This window comes from Camellia sinensis, chromosome 4 (assembly GCF_055761805.1).
Source record: "Camellia sinensis isolate YWXY chromosome 4, ASM5576180v1, whole genome shotgun sequence".
Taxonomy (NCBI): Eukaryota; Viridiplantae; Streptophyta; class Magnoliopsida; order Ericales; family Theaceae; genus Camellia; species Camellia sinensis.
Window position 1 is genome coordinate 122393172 of NC_138964.1, and position 21007 is coordinate 122414178.

Consider the following 21007-nt stretch of genomic DNA (forward strand, 5'->3'; position numbering starts at 1 on the left):
TGATCCACACAAAAACAAAGTTACATCGCCGGAAAAAAAACACACACACACAAGGATTGATATGTTTACTTCAATTCAACTTTTATTGGTTACATTGCCCACAAATGATTTATAAAATGATATCAAAGTATATTTCATAGGGTAGTAGTAGTGGGACTCTCTCTCTCTCTCTCTCTCTCTCTCTCTCTCTCTCTCTCTCTCTCTCTCTCTCTCTCTCTCTCTCTCTCTGGATCCAACTCTTCTAATAAAAATGAATTCAACCTAAAAATCGGTACAATTGCTTTCCATGTTGTTCATTGATCGCACATTTAGACCACCAAATTATCGTGAATGGTATGGAATTAATTTACAATCAATATATAGATAAACAATTTTGTACTATTAAAAGAAAAAATAAAAATCAAGAGTGTGCTCAACATGATGCTTGACCCAATATGATTAATCACTTAAAAAAACACTAATTTGGTTCTGGTTTTCAGAAAACAGTTTTCAAAAAATTTTACTTTTTTTAATTTTTCATATTTTAATGTTTTCAATTAATTTTTTTTAATATTTTAAACAATTTTTTTTAAAAATTTTTTAGACACACCTAACATGAATACACTTAAAAAATATAATATTTGTAAAAAAAATCTTTAAAAAATACACTAAATACAAAAAAAAAACAAATATATATATATATATATATGAAAATTCAGTACATTTTTCATATTTTTGTGTATTTATTAATTTTTTAAAATATTTTTTCATAAATATTTTATTATTTAGATACAACTAACTAAGGTGCATCTAAAAAAGTTTAAAAAAAATTACTTAAAATTTAAAAAATATTCACTAAAAATAAAAAAATATGAAAAATAAAAAACACAATTTTCAGAAAACTAAATTTAGAAAACTAAAACTAAACACACTGAATAGTAATAAAGATATTCACACCATTAGAAAATTTTAAGAATTTTGTAATTAAACCCTTCACACATCTAATATGATTAGTTAATCTTTAAGAAGATGAATAAATCTATCTACTTTTATTTTAAGAGAATAATTATAATTCAACAACACCCAACAACCTTATAACAAGAAAATATTAAAAAACTCATTATATTTCTATTCATAATTACAAATTTACTGTATTAGCGAAGTTTAAAAGAACAGTTAGATAAGAAAATGTTATACAAACAATTAAAAAAGTTACAATCATTTTTTTACTAATTGATGTATAATGAAATAATAAAATATTAAAATGTAAAACAAGATCTACTTCAATATATGGTCAGTAACACATCATTAAATAATTTTTTTAATAAAATTTATTGATTTGTATAATATTATTTGCCGAATAATTACGTATTGATCAGTCCAACATGAAACACAAAATGTATATAAATAAATAAGAAGTTTTAAAAATAAATCTCATTAATAAAATTTGAAAAAATTTATCCATTCATAATTTTAATAAGGGTTCAGCTTGTCTCAAGTTGAGATCAAGACTGGACCCGTCCAGTCCGACTCATGGGACTCATTTCTTGGGCCCGTTTTGATAATATGAACCGTTCAATGTGTATAACTCATCGAGTACTATATATTTATAGAAAATCACGGTGATCGGATATCAATAGTTACGTGATCAAATCAGTTTTGTATAAAAAAAATAGACGGTGAAAAAATTAACGGTTGATAAAAAAACTGTTTTGTTCACATTGCTATCGATATCCAATCAACGTGATTTTTTACAAACATATAGTACTCAACGAGTTCTACACATTTAACGGTTCAGATTATCAAAACGAAACCTGTAATAAGCCCTCACGAGGCCAATAACACAACTCAATCCGATTTTAAACTAGACCAAAGTCACTCCCTTTTAATAAAGGAAAATGATTGGTGGCCCTAAAAAAGTTGGCCCTAATACCCCTAATTTCTATTTTTGGAAACTGTTTTTTTTTTTCTTTCTTTTTTCCTTTTTTTTTTTTTTTTTTTTTTACCTAAAATGGCATTTCGGGGCATTCGAGCCCCGAAGTCTCGGGCCCTCAATCAGCGCCCTTTAATAAATATCCATGCATTAATGTTAGGATTTTAATAAATATCCATGCATTAATGTTAGGAAGTGATGTTGGCACCAACTACCAAGGAATTGTAGCAGTTTAAAATAAAAATGAGTTTGGATTCGTTAAAATAAAAAATTTCAATTTTACAGGCGTAGTTAGCCTATTGTAGAATCAATCTGCACCTATTTAATGTCTTATAATAAATTGAGATAAATATGCATAAAAAAAATTATAATTAATCAGATATAAATAATTATATGATCAAATCACATATATATTATAACAAATAAACGATCAATTTAAAAAAATATGTCATATAAATAAAAATGATATAATAGTATGACAATTAACGTTGGATAAACTTTATTTTTTATATGGATAATTTTCTTAGTTAATGGTATGAAATGAATGGTTTAAAAGGATGGACTTCTCTCCAGTGCACTTTGTGGACTACAGCGTATTGTTGGACCTATGGAGTTCATCATAGGTCTTGTTTCGATAATTCGAATTGTTTAATGTGTAGAGCTATACATTTCTGTCAATGGTAAATATGATTTTAAAAATAAATTGTTAACAAAAATGTATTTCAATTAAAGAATTATCGATATCCGATTAATGTAATTTTCTGTAAAAATGAAGTACTTGACAAGTTATACACATTTAATGATTTGAATTATCAAAACGAAATTCGTAATGGGTTTCACAAATCTAACAGTACGCTCAAGTCCACAAAATGGACTAGAGAGAATCCCACCTTTTGTTTAAATAATTGAAATGAATCTAAATTAGTCCCACAATAAGTCAATTGTACCGTAAAATTGAGATCTTTAACTTCAGGAAATCTGAATTAAAAATGAACAATAAAATCACAATTAAATTGGGAGGAGGGTGGAAATGAAGATGAAGAATATTCCAAAGAACATCGGTGGAGTGGAAGAAGTAAGAGATGGAGAGAGGGGAAATAGCAAGGTATTATCAACTTTGGAGGAAGTGTGAGCATAGCAGAGTGTGCACACCATTCAACAGGATCAACACACGCTATGCGCGCAATGTCAGGAAGGCAGGCATGCGAGGAGTTATACAAACGATCGCGTGCTGTCCTATGTCTTGTAATTGATGAAAAAGATGAGTTATGATTTTGTATGAATGATTCGCGGACAATAAAAATATGATAGCTTGTGATTAGTTAAGAGTATAATCACGTTGCGTTAGACATCGGTTCATTTGGTTTTAAGTTTTTAAACATAATTTTTAAATTTTTAATTGATAGTTTTTTTATTCTTAATAAGTTTTAAAAAATATTTTAATCATTTTTAAAAAAAATTAGATTCACTTAATCTATATATATTTTAAAAATAAAATAAATGCAAAAAAATATGAAAACTATATTAATTTTTTTTGTTGTTGTATTTTTTATATTTAATGAATTTTATGAAGATTTTTTTCTTCATAAAATTTGTATTTTTTTAGTGTATCTAAAAAATAAAAATAAAAATAAAAATAAGAATTTGATTACAAATTTTCACCAAAAACAAACAAATAAATAAATAAGAATGGACAATTCGAAAAATTATTGTTTAGAATTTCAAATCAAACAGATTTCGAAGATGGAAAAATACAAATTTTCTGAAGAAAAAAAATCATAGCTGAATGAATTAAATGAATTGCCTTACAGGTTGAAGAGCATACACAAAGTCATAGATGAAAATGTTATTGATTAGTCTTACATTGACTTGGTCTGGAAATAAATTATTTTAGTTAATTTTTGGACTATTTTAGTAGGGCAAGGATTCCTTCCTTGACTCCTTACTTGATGGGTCAGTGGGTCCATTTTTGGGTCCATTTTTGATAATGCGAATAGTTCACATTTTAGAATTTGCCATGTACATAATACTTGTAAAAAATCAAATTGATCGAATATCGGAAGAACTGAAAATCGATTATTAAAAAAAATTTAATAAACAGTTTTATTGTTTAATAAAACTTTTAGTTCACGTGATTTTTGATATCCGATCGGCTTGATTTTTTACAGGTATAATATACATGACAAATTTTAAAATGTGAACGGTTCAGTTCATCAAAATTAGACCCAAAAGTCGACCCATGACACATCAAGTAAGAAGTTAAGTAGAAGAGTCAAAAAGGGGATCCTTGCTCATTTTAGTACGGTTGAAAAAGTTATATTTGGAAAAAAATTATGAGTTTTGACGACATTTATTTAAAGTTAAAGTTATTAAAGTTATTTTTAATCATCAAAATTAAAGTTATTAAAGTCATTTTTAATCATCAAAATTAAAGTTATTTTTAATTTTCACTACAGGAATTATGAGTTTTGACGACATTTATTTAACGGCGTGTTATAAAACATTACGCTTTGTCATATGTAATGGCGTTTTTTGAATGTCGTTTTTTTTTTTAAATATTGAAACTGCACCGTTTCAATATTTGAAGTCGTTTAGAAACGCCTTCAAATGTCCTCTCTCCCTAATATGGGCAAGCTGGTGAATTCGTTCACTCATCATCAGTCTCTCATTTGCTCTCTTTCTCTAAACAGATGCCCTAATCTCTTCTAGCAGAATGCCTTCGTAAAAATTGCGAATCTCTTACTCACTCATCTATTTATCGATTCATCTCTCTCTAAACAGAATGCCCTAATTTCGATTTTGATTCTCTAAACAAAATGTCTCGATTTTGAATATCCCTCAGTGAATCTGTTTATCGATTCATCTCTCTCGATTTCGATTTTGAAATTTATGTTTCGGTGATTCTCTCTCTCAATTTGGAAGGCTATTTTGAATCTGAGTCCTCACACCTTCTTTGATTTCAACTTCATCTGAATCTCTTATTTCGATTTCAATTTTGAAGCTCCACCGCCACCACCATCTGCACCGACGAGGTAGGTGAGCTCTCTCTCTCTCTCTCTCTCTCTCTCTCTCTAAACGCTTATCATTTGCAGAGATTCAAATCGGTTTCAATTTCGAAGCTCCACTGCCACCACCATCTGCATCATTGTTTACTAAGGTGAGTTCCACTGTCTCTGTTTCTATTTGAAACTCTTCATTTCCGTCTCTCTCTTTCTCTCTCTCTCTCTCTCTCTCTCTCACACACACACACACACACACACACACACACAGATTTCAATGGAAGAACATAGTTTGCCCTAATTGTGATTTTTTGTGTTCCTAATTGGATTAGTCTCTAATTTATGTGCTTTAATGGAAAATCTAAAATTCTTGCTGCGCTTTAATTTCTGAAAACATTGTGGATTGTGAATTTGTGTGGATTTTTTTATTGTATAGTTATAGTTATGGATTTGAAAAAAAGGAAAAAGAAGCGAAAAATAGGAAAAAAAATTATTCGATCTCGATCGGAGTTGTTGATAAATTTTTTGGTAGTAAGAAACAAATAATAGAGAGTTCTAATTTAGTTGATGAAGATTTGGTTTGGTGATTAAAGAACCTAATCAATGTATAAATGATAAGCTAAGAAGATGTTGGGTATACCTCCTTATTGGAGTGTGGGACCCAATTGATTTATTAAAAGAGTTTTAATTTGGCTTGGTTTAGTATAATATATTTTTATATATTATATTTGAGGAGACCCAATTCAATTTGGATACAATTAGGATTTTAATAAAATAAGTCCTAGATTTAACAATATATATATATATATATTGTTTATGGTTTTTTGCTCGGTGCGTGAGGAGAAAACAGCAGCCGTTTTTGTGAAACACTTCATTGATCAATTTGTTTTGTGAGATAGTGCATATGGAAAAGTTAATCCAGTGGCTTATTTGATTAAGGTATGGAATCTTCGGTTGGCTTCTTCGGTTTCGGCTTCATAAGTTGGATGATTTAGTTCGTTATTTTGGGTCTTCTTCAACTTTGGTTCAGAAGATTTTGGTTCTTTTATTTGGTGAGGTCTTTCCTCTTTGTTTATTTGTGATTATTTGGAATTCACCTAAGGGTGTTTTGTGAGACCATTAGTGTCTCGTTTGTAATCGTTTGGAATTATTTGGTTGATAGTGGAATCGGATTTCGATCCCGTGGACGTACCTCACAGTGAAGGAACCACGTAAAAATTCTTGTGTTGCCTTTGATTTAATTTTTCCGCATTAGTTTTTATTCCCATTGATTGATTTACTTGTGGAGAATCACATCGATTTTCCCTAACAACTGGTATCAGAGCTTACGGTTTATTTGGGTCTATTTATTTGTGTAAATCAATGGAGGGGAATGTGGGTCGTATGTCTAGCTTCAATGGAAGCAATTGGGTAACTTGGAAAACTAAAATGGAGGACCTATTATTTTGTAAAGATTTATATGGACCCATTGAGGGTGATTCTTGCAAACCCGAGGGTATGAAAGATGATGAATGGAATAGGCTTAATCGAAAAGCCGTTGGTGTTATCCGTCAATGGATTGATGACAGTGTGTTTCATCATGTTGCTACTGAAACTTCAGCACATGATTTATGGAAAAAATTAGAGGGCCTTTATGATAGGAAATCAGCCACAAATAAAGCTTTTCTGTTTCGTAAGTTGGTTAATTTAAAATATAAAGAAGGCAGCCCTATTCCGGAACATCTGAATGAAATAAAGAGTATTGTTAACCAACTTGCTTCTATGAAAATTGTTTTTGATGATGAGTTGCAGGCTTTGATGCTACTTAGTTCTTTGCCCGAAAGTTGGGAGACTTTGGTTGTGACCGTCAGTAATTCGGCGCCCGATGGAGTTGTCACAATGGGCCAAGTCACTAGTAGCCTGTTGAATGAAGAAACAAGAAGAAAATCAGCGGGTTCCTCTCATTCAGAAGCATTTGTTGTGAGAGGCCGAAGCAAAACAAGGGGGAGGAGTAAGACTCCTCATGGTCGTGATCAAAGTCGTGACAAATCGAAAGATGGTTCTTTTTCAAAGAAAGACATTGAGTGCCATTATTGCCATGAGAAAGGGCACATGAAGCGAGAATGCCGAAAACTCAAGAACAAAGAGAAAAGGCGTGATAAAAGTGTGGATAAGAAACAAGAAGACACAACAGCAGTTACTACCAATGGTGATCTCATGGTCGTTTGTGAAGATGATTGTATTAATTTTGTGGGCCAAGAGAGCAATTGGGTGATTGATTCCGGTGCTTCTTTTCATGTGACTTCTCGAGTTGATTTCTTCACTACCTACACTGCAGGAGATTATGGTTTTGTTCGAATGGGTAATGAAGGTTTGTCCAAGATTATAGGTATGGGTGATGTTTGCTTGGAAACAAATTTAGGCTGCAAGTTATTGCTTAAAGACGTGAGGCATGTTCCCGACATTCGCCTCAATTTGATCTCTACTGGGAAGCTAGATGATGAAGGCTTCAACAACAAATTTGGTGATGGAATATGGAAGCTCACAAAGGGTTCCTTGGTGGTGGCTAAGTGTAAGAAGACTCATACACTTTATTCGATGCAAGGAAAAATTTGTAAAGGTGTTGTCAATGCACTTGAAGAAGATACTTCTACTGAATTATGGCACAAGCGGCTTGGCCATATGAGTGAAAAGGGGCTGCAAGTATTGTTCAAGAAAGAGCTTCTACCCGGTTTGAAAGGTACACATCTTAAAACTTGTGTTCATTGTTTGGCGGGTAAACAACATAGAGTTTCTTTTCATAAAAATGTTGTTTCTAGAAAAGAAAATGTTTTGGAGTTGATTCATTCGGATGTTTGTGGTCCTTTAAAAGTTAGAACACATAGTGGTGCACTTTATTTTGTTACTTTCATTGATGATTATTCAAGGAAAGTTTGGGCTTTTCTACTAAAATCTAAAGATCAAGTTCTAGAAGTATTTAAGCATTTTCAGGCCATGGTTGAAAGAGAAACAGGGCAGAAATTGAAGTGCATCCGATCAGACAATGGTGGTGAATACATTGGGCCATTTGATGAGTATTGTCGCAGTCAAGGTATTCGACACCAAAAGACAGTTAAGAAGACTCCTCAACAAAATGGCGTTGCCGAGAGGATGAACCGCACAATTGTGGAAAGAACAAGGTGTTTGCTTTCACAAGCTAAATTGCCAAGATCCTTTTGGGGTGAGGCATTGAAGACGGCGGTTGACGTGATCAATTTGTCTCCTTCCTATCCATTGAATAGTGATGTTCCAGAAAGAGTTTGGACCGGCAAAGATGTGTCTTATGAGCACTTGAGAGTGTTTGGTTGCCGAGCCTTTGTTCACATTCCAAAAGATGAGAGGTCCAAGCTTGATAGCAAGTCAAGACAATGTATTTTTCTTGGCTATGGGCGTGATGAATTTGGGTATAGATTGTGGGATCCGGTCGACAAGAAAGTCATTCGAAGCCGTGATGTTGTGTTTCTTGAAGACCAAACAATTGAAGACTTTGGCAAAGGTGATCAACCGGAGCCAAAAACTAGTGATCTCATTGACATGGATTCATCTCCTTCATCTTCAGTTGATGATGAAAACGGGAGAGATGTGCAGCCACCTATTGAAAATGTAGAGGATGTGCTAATCCTAATGAAGTTGAGCCAGAAATTGAGGAAGAACATCCAACTCAAGTACCGTCACCACAACTTGAGTTGAGGAAATCTACAAGGGACCGACAACCTTCAAGAAAGTATCCTTCTAATGAATTTGTGTTGATTTCTGATCAAGGGGAGCCTGAGAGCTACCAAGAAGCAATTGAACATACAAAGAAAGGTGATTGGAAAAAGGCCATGAAAGAGGAGATGAATTCCTTACTTGAAAACCAGACTTATGATTTAGTGAAATTGCCTAAAGGGAGGAAAATTCTGAAAAATAAGTGGGTCTTCAAATTGAAGAATGATGGCAAGAATCTGAGGTACAAGGCACGTCTTGTTGTGAAAGGCTTTGGGCAAAAGAAAGGTATTGACTTTGACGAGATTTTCTCGCCGGTTGTGAAGATGTCTTCTATTCGGGTTGTACTTGGCATGGCTGCAAGTATGAACCTTGAAGTTGAGCAACTTGATGTGAAGACCGCATTTCTACATGGTGATCTTGAAGAAGAAATTTACATGGAGCAACCGGAAGGCTTTGTGGAAAAAGGGAAAGAGAAATTTGTTTGCAAATTGAAGAAAAGTTTGTATGGTCTCAAGCAAGCCCCGCGGCAATGGTACAAAAAATTTGACTCTTTCATGATGAATAATGGTTTTACTAAAACCACTTCGGACCATTGTGTGTTTGTGAAAAATTTTTCAGATGGTAAATTTATTATTCTTTTGCTTTATGTTGATGACATGTTAATTGTGGGTCAAGATTCTACCATGATAAACAGGTTGAAATTGGAGTTGAGCAAGTCTTTTGCTATGAAAGATTTGGGACCGGCAAAGCAAATTCTTGGTATGAAAATTGTTCGTGATCGCAAAGAGGGGCTGATTTGGTTGTCTCAAGAAAGCTACATTGAGAAAGTTCTTGAGAGGTTCAATATGGATAAAGCGAAGCCGGTTGGTTGTCCACTTGCGGGTCACTTCAAGCTTAGTTCGAATCAATGTCCTATAGGTGAGAAAGACAAAGAAGAGATGTTGAAAGTTCCTTATGCTTCAGCAGTTGGTTCTTTGATGTACGCCATGGTTTGTACAAGGCCGGATATTGCTCACGCAGTTGGTGTGGTGAGTCAGTTTCTCTCTAATCCGGGTAAAGAACATTGGGCAGCGGTAAAATGGATTCTAAGATATCTTCGAGGGACTTCGAAGGTATGTTTGTGTTTTGGGGATGGTAAGCCGATGCTTGATGGGTTCACAGATTCTGACATGGCTGGTGATGTTGATTCTCGGAAATCTACTTCGGGGTATTTGATGACTTTTGCAGGGGGAGCTGTGGCATGGCAATCTAAATTACAAAAATGTGTTGCTCTCTCAACTACCGAAGCTGAATTTATTGCTATTACAGAAGCTTGCAAAGAAGAGTTATGGTTAAAGAAATTTTTGCAAGAGTTGGGTTTGAAGCAAGAAAAGTATGTGCTTTATTGTGATAGTCAAAGTGCTATTCACTTGAGTAAAAATTCTACTTTTCATTCGAGATCGAAACACATTGATGTGAGATACCATTGGATTCGTGATGTGTTAGATTCGAAATTGTTACAACTCGAAAAGGTTCACACAGATGATAATATTTCAGATATGTTGACGAAGACTTTGTCGAGGGACAAACATTTAAAGTGTCGAACTTTGGCGGGTATGGTTGATGTCTCCACCTAAGTCGGTAGGGGGAGAATTGTTGGGTATACCTCCTTATTGGAGTGTGGGACCCAATTGATTTATTAAAAGAGTTTTAATTTGGCTTGGTTTAGTATAATATATTTTTATATATTATATTTGAGGAGACCCAATTCAATTTGGATACAATTAGGATTTTAATAAAATAAGTCCTAGATTTAACAATATATATATATATATATTGTTTATGGTTTTTTGCTCGGTGCGTGAGGAGAAAACAGCAGCCGTTTTTGTGAAACACTTCATTGATCAATTTGTTTTGTGAGATAGTGCATATGGAAAAGTCAATCCAGTGGCTTATTTGATTAAGGTATGGAATCTTCGGTTGGCTTCTTCGGTTTCGGCTTCATAAGTTGGATGATTTAGTTCGTTATTTTGGGTCTTCTTCAACTTTGGTTCAGAAGATTTTGGTTCTTCTATTTGGTGAGGTCTTTCCTCTTTGTTTATTTGTGATTATTTGGAATTCACCTAAGGGTGTTTTGTGAGACCATTAGTGTCTCGTTTGTAATCGTTTGGAATTATTTGGTTGATAGTGGAATCGGATTTCGATCCCGTGGACGTACCTCACAGTGAGGGAACCACGTAAAAATTCTTGTGTTGCCTTTGATTTAATTTTTCCGCATTAGTTTTTATTCCCATTGATTGATTTACTTGTGGAGAATCACATCGATTTTCCCTAACAACAGAAGAGATAAAATCATATATACATATAGAGAGAGTTTGTGTAAACTACTTTCCCTGGGCTGTATAGCATGGAAACCCTTAACTACACAATGAGCATATGTTGATCCATCTATCTACCTTCATGCATACGTATCTATATTTGCATTAATCCATAGCTTCTATGAAACCCACCATATCGAACTTCTCTCGAGTCCCAAAAAAAATCCCAACAAATCCCTCCCTAAATCTAAGATCCAAAAAAAAAAAATTAACAAAATGGCCCTGTAATTAGTCAAAAATTGGCTTTAGCTTTGCCAATGAGACTATAATCATTTAAGATTTTGATCTGGTGTTATTTGTTATACAACTCTTAATGATCTATTTTTAGAAAATAAAAAATAAAAATAGAAAAAAACTTGAAGGGGAGGAAAGAACTTTAGCTTCTAAAAATTAAGGGGTTAAAAAACAATTTATCAAGCACAAGATTCTTATCCACCCATGTGTTGGGTTCTTGACTTTCATAATTTTTTTTTTTGAATCTTCTAGGGTTTTTTGGAGAAGTTTTTCATGGCATTTGGAATGGGACAGATGTTGCCATTAAAGTTTTTCTTGAATAAGATTTAACTGTTGAGAACATCGAAGACTTCTGTAATGAGATATCTATTCTAAGGTTTGTCTTAATTGATCTATTTGCAATCGTAGCTTCTCATATTTCCCCTTCTCCACTTTGTTCTTGTGCATGCGATTGACTTTTTCTTTTCTTTTCTTCTTTTCATACACAACCGTCTACGCCACCCAAATGGTAATGCCCTGCATTTGTTTGATCAATATTTGTGAATGTTCTTGCAGTTCCTCTTTTTTGATCCCTTCAATTTTGTTTTTCTAGAATGACCATCAAAGAAGTTGGTTTATCTGATGCTGCATTGGACGCACTGGCATAGTGTTTTTCCCAAAAAACCTTCTGAAATCAAGGTATTCAGTATGCCCTTCATGTGAGACTTACGTTGGTCTTAATTCTAGTGTCTATTGCATAAATGTTTTCGCTTTTTTGTGGTGCTGCTCAGTCTTCTCCAATTTTTATCTAATAAAACTAGTCATAGTGAAAACTCTGGTCCAGCTGTTTCCCATTTGTTTTGTGCTGGCTTGACAGAGATATGAATCACCATCAAACATCTCATACAGGAGAGATATAGGAAGTTCTTAGTAAGGGAGAGAATTTTGTGGAGGGCCCTGGGAATTCATTTCTTGATAAAGATCTTGAAGCAGCTCTTGATTCTTTTGACAACCTGTTTTGTTGTCAATGTCTTGTAAGCACTACTTCATGCTTTCTAATTCTCTATGTTGTTTAGTGCCATTGTCCTATAACTACCTCTATACTTTTGCTGTTTTTGTTGGTAGCTCTTTGATTATAAGCTACATGGATGTTCCCAGGATCTTGTCTTTCCAGTAAGTTGGTTGCTTGATTCTGGTTATCATTGTTATAAAAATTGTAGTTGTTTGCTATTTCTGAGGACTTTTTATTTAGTAATTTATCAATTGTTAGGCTGAGAAACAACTTCCATGGAGCTTTCCAGAAGAGGAAAATAATACCATGTGGTCCGCATTGCTATAAACTAGGAATGGTGACTATTTAAAATAACAATTCAGTAGCTTGAACTTCTCATATTTATTTTTGTTATCTATTCATTGCACATTTTTTATTGGCTTTGTTTATATTATTATTATGTTTTACAATTGGTAGAGACCAAGAGAATTGAAGGCCATGGGAAGCAGCATGGAGAGTGATTCAGAATGACGGTTAATGATGGATGGGAGTTGGGTGTTTTGGTTTACTTTCTTCTTATTTTTAGTGTTAAAATCCTTTGGATTTTTATTTCTCTTCTTTTTTCTTTTTTTCCTCTGATCTAACTGGGGGGTTGGGTGTTTTGGTTCACTTTCTTCTTATTTTTTGTGTTAAATGGGGGAGTGGTGAGAGAGAGAAGAGGGTAATGTTATTTTGTGGCTTTGTATTCAATTTTTGGATATGTTATTTTGTGGGTAATGTGTATTAAATTGAATGGAAAAGTGAATTAATGTTGTATTTGCTATTTGAATGGGAGTTATTATTTCATATTAGTGCTATTTAGTTTTATTACAGGTGTTCATTTAGTTTAATCATATAAAATTAGCACAATTTCAAAAAAAATAAATAAACAAAACACCACTATAACGGTTGGAATTTTTAAAATTAAAAAAAAAACTTACGATGGCGTTTTAGAAACGTCGCTAAAACCATAGTGACGTCACAATACCGTTATGCTAGGACATTTGGCGGCGTTTTTAAAAATGCCGCCTATACTAATACAGTGACGTTTTCCAAACGCCATAAAGTTATAGCGACGGTCGCATTATCAGCGCTTGGTACTGAACGTCACAAAAATAATTAGCGACGTTTTTAGTACCTAAGCTAAAAGCCTAATTTCCAATCGTGTTTGTAAGAGAAAAAGTGAAATGATTTTGATTTGAATGTAACATTTTATTTTATCAATTATTTTAACCTATTTTATTTTTATTGACTATTTTAAGTTAAATTCAATTTCCCAAACAAGTTATTAGGTTAAATCTTGAATTTGTAGATCAACTTGAAGAAGGAAGAGGAGAGACAAGTGATTTGTTAAAAAATATTAACTTCTATTTTATTCATAAGTTATTTTATTTTTTATTTTCTTCATAAATCTCTATACAAATTTAAAGTTTAAATACAACATAAATAACACAATAATATATTTATATAAGGGCATTGATTCATACCCCCTTAAAACTCCCACCCCCACCACCCCCAAACACGTGGGGGTTGGGGATTGGGAGAGAAGAAAAAAAAAAAAAGTTGACCAATCAAAAGCAAAAGGAGTCAAGGAGTCCCAATCTTTATTCTTTATATAAATAAAACAATAAATATTAGCAAACGTTGCCTAATTAATAAAAAATTTAAAGTTTTATAATTTTGTTACAATAAAAAAATAGAAACAACAGACTATCAACAATTCATTAAAATTCGCGCAAGTATCATCTACATAGTTTTGTTTGAATTTTGATTTTATGTACAGATTTGAAAGAGAATTTTTTTTATAAAAAAAAAAAATTGAATAAAGTATAATTTTATTTCCTTCTATTTACATTTTAACCCCTTCATTATTAATAAATATTATTTTTTTTCTCTTATTTATAAATTTGTACATTTTGACTCATTCAATTAAAAAAATATATTATTTTCACTCTTTTTAGACTCCTTCCAAAAGGAGTATATTTGTACAGTTTTTATAGCTAAAATGTCAATATGTAACGACTTCATAGAAGAAAAGGTAAAATGATATTAGTGTTGGAATAATCTTAAGACAGATTCGAATTATTCTGTTTATAGAATTTTTCGTTTGTTTCCTTTTCTCTTTCTTCTTTTGAGAAAATTATTTTCTGTGAATTTATAAAATAATATTCTGGTTGGAAAAACAAATAGTGATTATATGCTATTTGACAGATAATAGTAATACACTGTCTATTTTCTTTGACAACTAGTAGTAATGTACTGTGTCATTAACAATTCAGAATATATTTTTGTGGAATTTTTTCAGAAATTAATTTTGGTTTTTAGAAATTATTTTCTGAATTTTCATTAATTAAAATTCTGTTTCAGTATTTTAATTATTGAAGTGTTACAGAAATTAATTTTTCTGTGTGGAATTAATTTGGTTAAATAAAATTTTATTTTATTTCCAAATTAATTGAAAAATAAAAGTTATTTTCTTATTTCTTTTATTTTCAGAATTTAATTTTTTGTGTGGAATTAATTTGGTTAAATAAAATTTTATTTTATTTCCAATTTAATTGAAAAATAAAAATTACATTCTTGTTTCTTTTATTTTTACAGAATTTAATTCTGTGAATTTAGATTAATTTTCTGTGTAGTATAAATTCTAATTATAATTTTGTTTTATAATTTAGAATTTATGACTACTAAAACTAATGCCCAAACAAGTACTACTATGGTGGTTGCAATGACGCCAACCCCCTCTCCTGTTGTAACAGTACCGGTAAATCACGATGAAAAGCCAGAGAAGTTCTCAGGAACTGACTTTAAAAGATGGCAACAAAAAATGTTATTCTATCTTACAACTTTGAACCTGACTCGTTTCCTCCGTGAGGATACTCCTATTTTGAAAGAAGATGAAACCGACCGACAAGTGGTTGTTGCAGTTGATGCTTGGAAACATGCTGATTTCCTTTGTCGGAACTACATTTTGAACGGACTTGATAACACATTATACAATGTCTATAGTCCTATCAAGACAGCAAAGGAACTATGGGAGTCTTTGGAGAAAAAATACAAAACGGAAGATGCCGGCTCAAAGAAATTTGTGGTTGGCAGATTATTGGATATTGTAATGGTTGATTCAAAAATTATGATCAGCTAAGTTCAAGATTTCCAACTCATTATGCATGACATTCATGCAGAAGGCATGTCTCTCTGTGAATCCTTCCCAGTTGCAGCCTTAATTGAAAAATTACCACAAGGCTGGAAGGAATTCAAGAACTACCTCAAACACAAGCGCAAAGAAATTTCTATGGAAGAATTAATTGTGCGTTTGAGGATTGAGGAGGACAACCGCAATTCTAAAAAGTGGGCTGGTAAGCATCCTATAGAGTCTAAGGCAAATGTGGTTGAACATGTTTCAAAAACCAAAAAACGAAAGTCTTCAGGATAAAGTTCATCACAAGGCTCTAAAGGAGGGGGGGAAATAAAAAATACAAGTTTAATGGCAAATGTTACATCCGTGACAAAGAGGGACATCGGGCAATGCCGTAGCAAAGGCAAAACAAAAGAAGAACAAGCAAGAAACCTGCTCAAGCCCATATGACCGAAGTGGACAAAATTTCCAATGGTGTAGATGACATAAATCTTTCTGCAGTTGTTTCCGAGGCAAATCTTGTCAGAAATCCTAAAGAATGGTGGGTGGACACTGGTGCTACTCGCCATATCTGTGCCGACAAAAAGATGTTCACATCTTATTCTACAGTGGATAATGGTGAACAACTTTTTATGGGCAACTCCTCAGCTTCTAAAGTTGAAGGACAAGGGAAGATTGTTCTCAAGATGACATCGGAAAGGAACTCACTTTCAACAATGTGCTGCATGTACCGAACATTCGCAAGAATCTTGTTTCCGAATCTCTGTTGAGTAAGAATGGGTTTAGGCGAGTATTTGAGAGTAATAAATTTGTACTTACTAAGAATGAGATGTATGTAGGAAAATGTTACATGTCTGATAGCCTTTTCAAGTTAAATGTAATGACCGTTGTGCCCTTAGTTATTAATAATAATACATCTTCTTCTTACTTGCTTGAGTCTTCAAATTTATGGCATGGTAGACTAGGACATGTTAATTATGGATCTTTGCATAGATTAATTAATATGGAATGTTTACTTAAATTTGACATTGATTCAAATCATAAATGTAAAATTTGTGTTGAGGCAAAATTATCTAAAACTCATTTTCCTTAATTGAAAGAAGTACGGAACCACTTGAATTAATTCATAGTGACATTTGTGATTTTAAATCAATTCAAATTAGAGGTGGGAAAAAATATTTTATCACTTTTATAGATGACTATACTAGATATAGTTATATTTATTTAATTCAAACCAAGGATGAAGCTTTGGAAACTTTCATTCAATATAAGAATGAAGTTGAAAATCAACTTGGTAAGAAAATCAAGAAACTTAGAAGTAATAGAGGTGGTGAATATGAATTACCTTTTGGTGAATTTTGTAAAGAACATGGAATAATTCATCAAATCACCGCTCCTTACTCACCTCAGCAAAATAGAATTGCTGAAAGGAAAAATAGGACTTTAAAAGAAATGATGAATGCCATCTTAATAAGTTTTGGATTACCTCAGAACTTGTGGGGGGAAGCAATACTTTCTGCTAATTATATTTTAAATAAAATACCCTGAAAGAAAGTGAATCAAACACCTTATGAATTGTGGCATGGAAGAGTACCATCCTACAAATACTTAAAAGTGTGGGGGTGTTTGGCTAAAGTGGCTATTCCTAGTCCTAAAAAGACTAAGATAGGTCCTAAGACCATTGATTGCATTTTCATTGGTTATGCCAAGAATAGTAGTGCATATCGGTTTTTGATTCATAAATCAGAACATTCTGAAATGCATGTGAATACTATTATTGAATCTCGGGATGCATCTTTCTTTGAACATATATTTCCAAATAAGACTGGACAAGAGACTAGTAACAATAAAAGATCTCATAATGCTATTATTAGTCAGGATCAAAAACATGATCAAGAACAAGAGTTAAATCAAAATGAGAAAGAGGAACTTAGGTGTAGTAAACGTACTAGAACCTCAATATCTTTTGTTCCAGATTTTCTAACATATTTGTTAGAAAATGAACTTTTAACTTTTAAAGAGGCTATGTCCAGTCCTAAGGCTCCTTTATAGAAAGAAGCTGTCAATAGTGAAGTTGAATCTATTTTGCAAAATCACACTTGGGAATTGGTAGATTTGCCACAAGGTTGTAAACCTCTTGGGTACAAGTGGATTTTCAAAAGAAAAATGAAAACGGATGGATCAATTGACAAATACAAGGCAAGACTTGTGGTCAAAGGTTTTAGACAAAAAGAAGGTCTTGATTACTTTGACACATACTCACCGGTTACTAGAATAACATCCATTAGAATGCTAATTGCCATTGCATCTTTATACAATTTATAAATTCATCAAATGGATGTAAAAACCGCTTTCTTAAATGGTGAGTTAGAGGAAGAAATTTACATGGAACAACCAGAAGGGTTTTCTATTCTAGGGAAAGAAAAGAAAGTGTGTAAATTGGTTAAATCATTATATGGTTTAAAATAAGCGCCAAAGCAATGGCATGAGAAATTTGACAAGGCAATGATGTGAAATGGATTAAAAATTAATGAGTGTGTCAAATGTGTTTATATTAAAAATACAGACAAAGGTTATGTCATTGTATGTCTTTATGTAGATGATATGCTTATCATAGGTAGTAATAATGATATGATTAAAACTACTAATAAAAAGTTGAATAAACATTTTGACATGAAGAACATGGGCATTGCTGATGTAATTTTTGGTATGAAAATTACCAAAACATTAGAAGGATATGCTTTTGTCACAATCTCATTACATTGAGAAAATACTTGACAAATTCAGCAAAGATGATGATCATCTTGCTAGAACACTTGTACATGTTAATTTGTATCTTTCTAAGAATGTACAGGAAAGTATTTCTCAATTAAAGTATGCCCAAATTATTGGAAACTTAATGTACTTGATGAACTGCACTCGCCCAGATATAGCTTATGCAATAAGTAAATTAAGTAGATATACAAGTAACCCAGGAGTAGAACACTGGACAGCAATTATAAGGGTTCTTAGATATCTCCATTTTACTCGTGACATTGGCCTTAATTATACTAGATATTCAGCAGTACTTGAAGGATACTGTGATGCAAATTGGATATCAGATACTAGAGACTCGAAGTCCACCAGTGGGTATTATAGACACCACATTTTTGACCGCCCTTAAGACTTGGACGCGACTGATGGTTTACTTGATGGAGAAAGGTATACAGGGCAAAGGTTCAGTTTCTTCGGCAAGGAGAGAGTTAAATCTCAACTTCATACCCCTTTCTTGGACCAAAACAATCTTGATCAAAAGATTTTAGACTTGAAACTCTCTCTTTCAAAACGTTTTGAAAATAAAGTTCCTACGATGTTCCGAGGCTCGCATTTTGTCGAATGTTGCGCTTTTCGGTAAACCGAGCAAGGACAAAGTGGAAATGAATGAAAGAGAGATGAAATCTTTGAAAAATCTTTCAAAACACCTTGTCTAGGGGTTTGGAGTTGAAGAAAAGAGGAGAAAAGAGAGGAAAACTAGTTTGGGAGAAGTTCGGCATGAATCTGGGTAGGACCGAAACTGCGCGACTTCACCGAAACGGGCATAACTCTTTTCACAGGAGAAATTTAGATATGAGGCCATTACCATTGGAAAGGAGACTTCCGAGACTTCATTTCACACTCAAGAATCTCCTAAAACCAAGTTCGGGTGGGGGAGATATGGTTGGTTAAAGTCCGGTTGGACCGAATCTGCGCGGCTTCACCAAAACAGGCATAACTTTTTGCACAGGAGGAATTTTAATGCAAGGTTTGCGGCATTGAAAAGCTAACTTCAAGGGCTTCATGGCTGACCAGCTTTAGACCTTGAACCTTTTGAACCCTGGTCGGCCGACCAAGGCAAGTGGTCGGCCGGCCACTTGAACTGGTCGGCCAGCTACCCTCTCTTTTGTCTCTCTGAGTGTGTTCCAGCTGTGCCAGCTGGGAGCCATTTGCAGCATGTGTATGGAGGATCTTCAAAGTGGTTTTTAGCTTCCAAGAAAAGCTTTAGACCTCTTTGTCTATATAGGAGGTCCTCTCCCTCCTCTGGGCTGGTTAGAAAAAACCAGCTGAGATATACACCCATTTCCCCTCAATCTCTCTACTTCAAGCCTTCAAACACCCTTGTTCTTGGTCATTTTACACTACAACTCCTAGCCTACCACCTCCACCATCTATTCCAACCCCTTGAAGCTGATTTCTAGAGGTTGAAGGTTCACTAACTTGGTCTAAAAGCTCCAGCTTTGCTGCTCTTCAAGGGTAAGTGCCTATTTCCCTTGAACTTGCATTTTTTTGCATGATTGGTTAGTCTTATTTGCAAGCTTTTCTGGGCTTCGACCCAAACTGTAAAGTGTCTTATTTTGACCCCCTCTTCAACTTTGTTTGAGAGCACTTTGCTGTTTGAGGTCATTTACTTCCCCTTATCCTCTATCTCTCTTTTAGGGCTATTTTTGCATCCTATTTTAGCCTTACTTGTGAGCATTTTCGAGATTTTCTATAAACTGAAAAAAGTCTTGTTTTGACATCCTCTTCAAGTTTTGTTAAGGTCCATTTCCGTTTGGGGTCATCTTCCCTCTATGCATGCTTCATCCTTTCATGATTAAGGCTATGCATTAGAGCACTTGCATTGGCCATGGTTTGGCACATTAGTCACTGAAATCCAGTGGATTTTTAGTGGCTTAGATGCATTTTTGAGGACCAAAATTAGAGGGGGGTGACACCCTCTCTCCTTGTCTTGTTTGGGGGTCTTTTGGGCCTTCCAAAGGGACCCTATTTTGCATACATCGAAGTCTTGTTTCAGGCCTCATTCTGTGAGTTTTGGGGTCTGCCTTGGCTCTGTCCAAGGCCCTTTTGGCCATATTTTATACCTACAATGCATGTGTAGAGCAATCTCATCCAAGGCTTTTCAAAGGAGCCTTTCTTTGCATGTTTCCTAGACTGATTTCAGGGCCTATTTGGTGAGTTTTAGGGCTGTCATAATCCATTTCCAGAGTTGATTTTGCCATGCTAAGTGTCTATCTTGTATGTGCTTAACAACCCCTTGCAAGGCCCTCCAAAGAAGCCCCTCATTTTTGCATGCATTGGCTGCATTTCAGTGATTATTTGGGCATATTTTGGCATGTTTTATTCACTGTTTTTGGCTGGTTTGATGAGTTCTCATTTGCTTCATATACATGCCATGTAAACCATACTTTCTAGCCAATGTTGCATGCTATGTTAGTCCATCATGTTAGCATCTTTTGGCCATGCTTTAAACTAGAAATGTGCATATTTTGGGACTGCCTTGGCTCTGTCTTTATGCTTCATGATCAAATAATGCTTGCTTTGTGTGCTTGTGGTTCAATGCATGTGCCTAGTTTTGAGTTTCGGGGCTTATTCCATGCATCGGGTGCCATATTTCCATGTTTTGGGACCATTTAGCATCATGTTTCAGTGCTGAAATTTACATGTTTGAATGCCATCTTGCATCCTTTGTCATGCCTTGGTAGAGTGGTATTTTATGCCTTAAGTTCGGTCCTCGGTTTGCGTACATGTGTGCACACATTTCGGTTGTCTCATTTTCATATAATGGCCACTGATGTGAGTGTGGCTGAGGTCCACTCATGTTGGTGTAAGTCCATT

At 33.9% G+C, this 21007-nt stretch overlaps 1 long non-coding RNA gene across 6 annotated transcripts; it reads left to right on the plus strand.

Annotated features, from left to right (window-relative positions):
* The first annotated feature begins 4511 nt into the window (after positions 1-4511).
* On the plus strand, positions 4512-13049 carry LOC114280001 (uncharacterized). Of its 6 annotated transcripts, XR_014327448.1 has the most exons (5): positions 4512-5069; positions 11481-11604; positions 11821-11906; positions 12085-12556; positions 12676-13049. It is a non-coding gene; the product is annotated as an uncharacterized LOC114280001 (long non-coding RNA). The 6 variants fall into 6 exon arrangements; XR_014327444.1 differs by having other exon boundaries at positions 11481-11736; positions 12085-13049; XR_014327443.1 differs by having other exon boundaries at positions 12085-13049.
* Positions 13050-21007: the final 7958 nt, after the last annotated feature.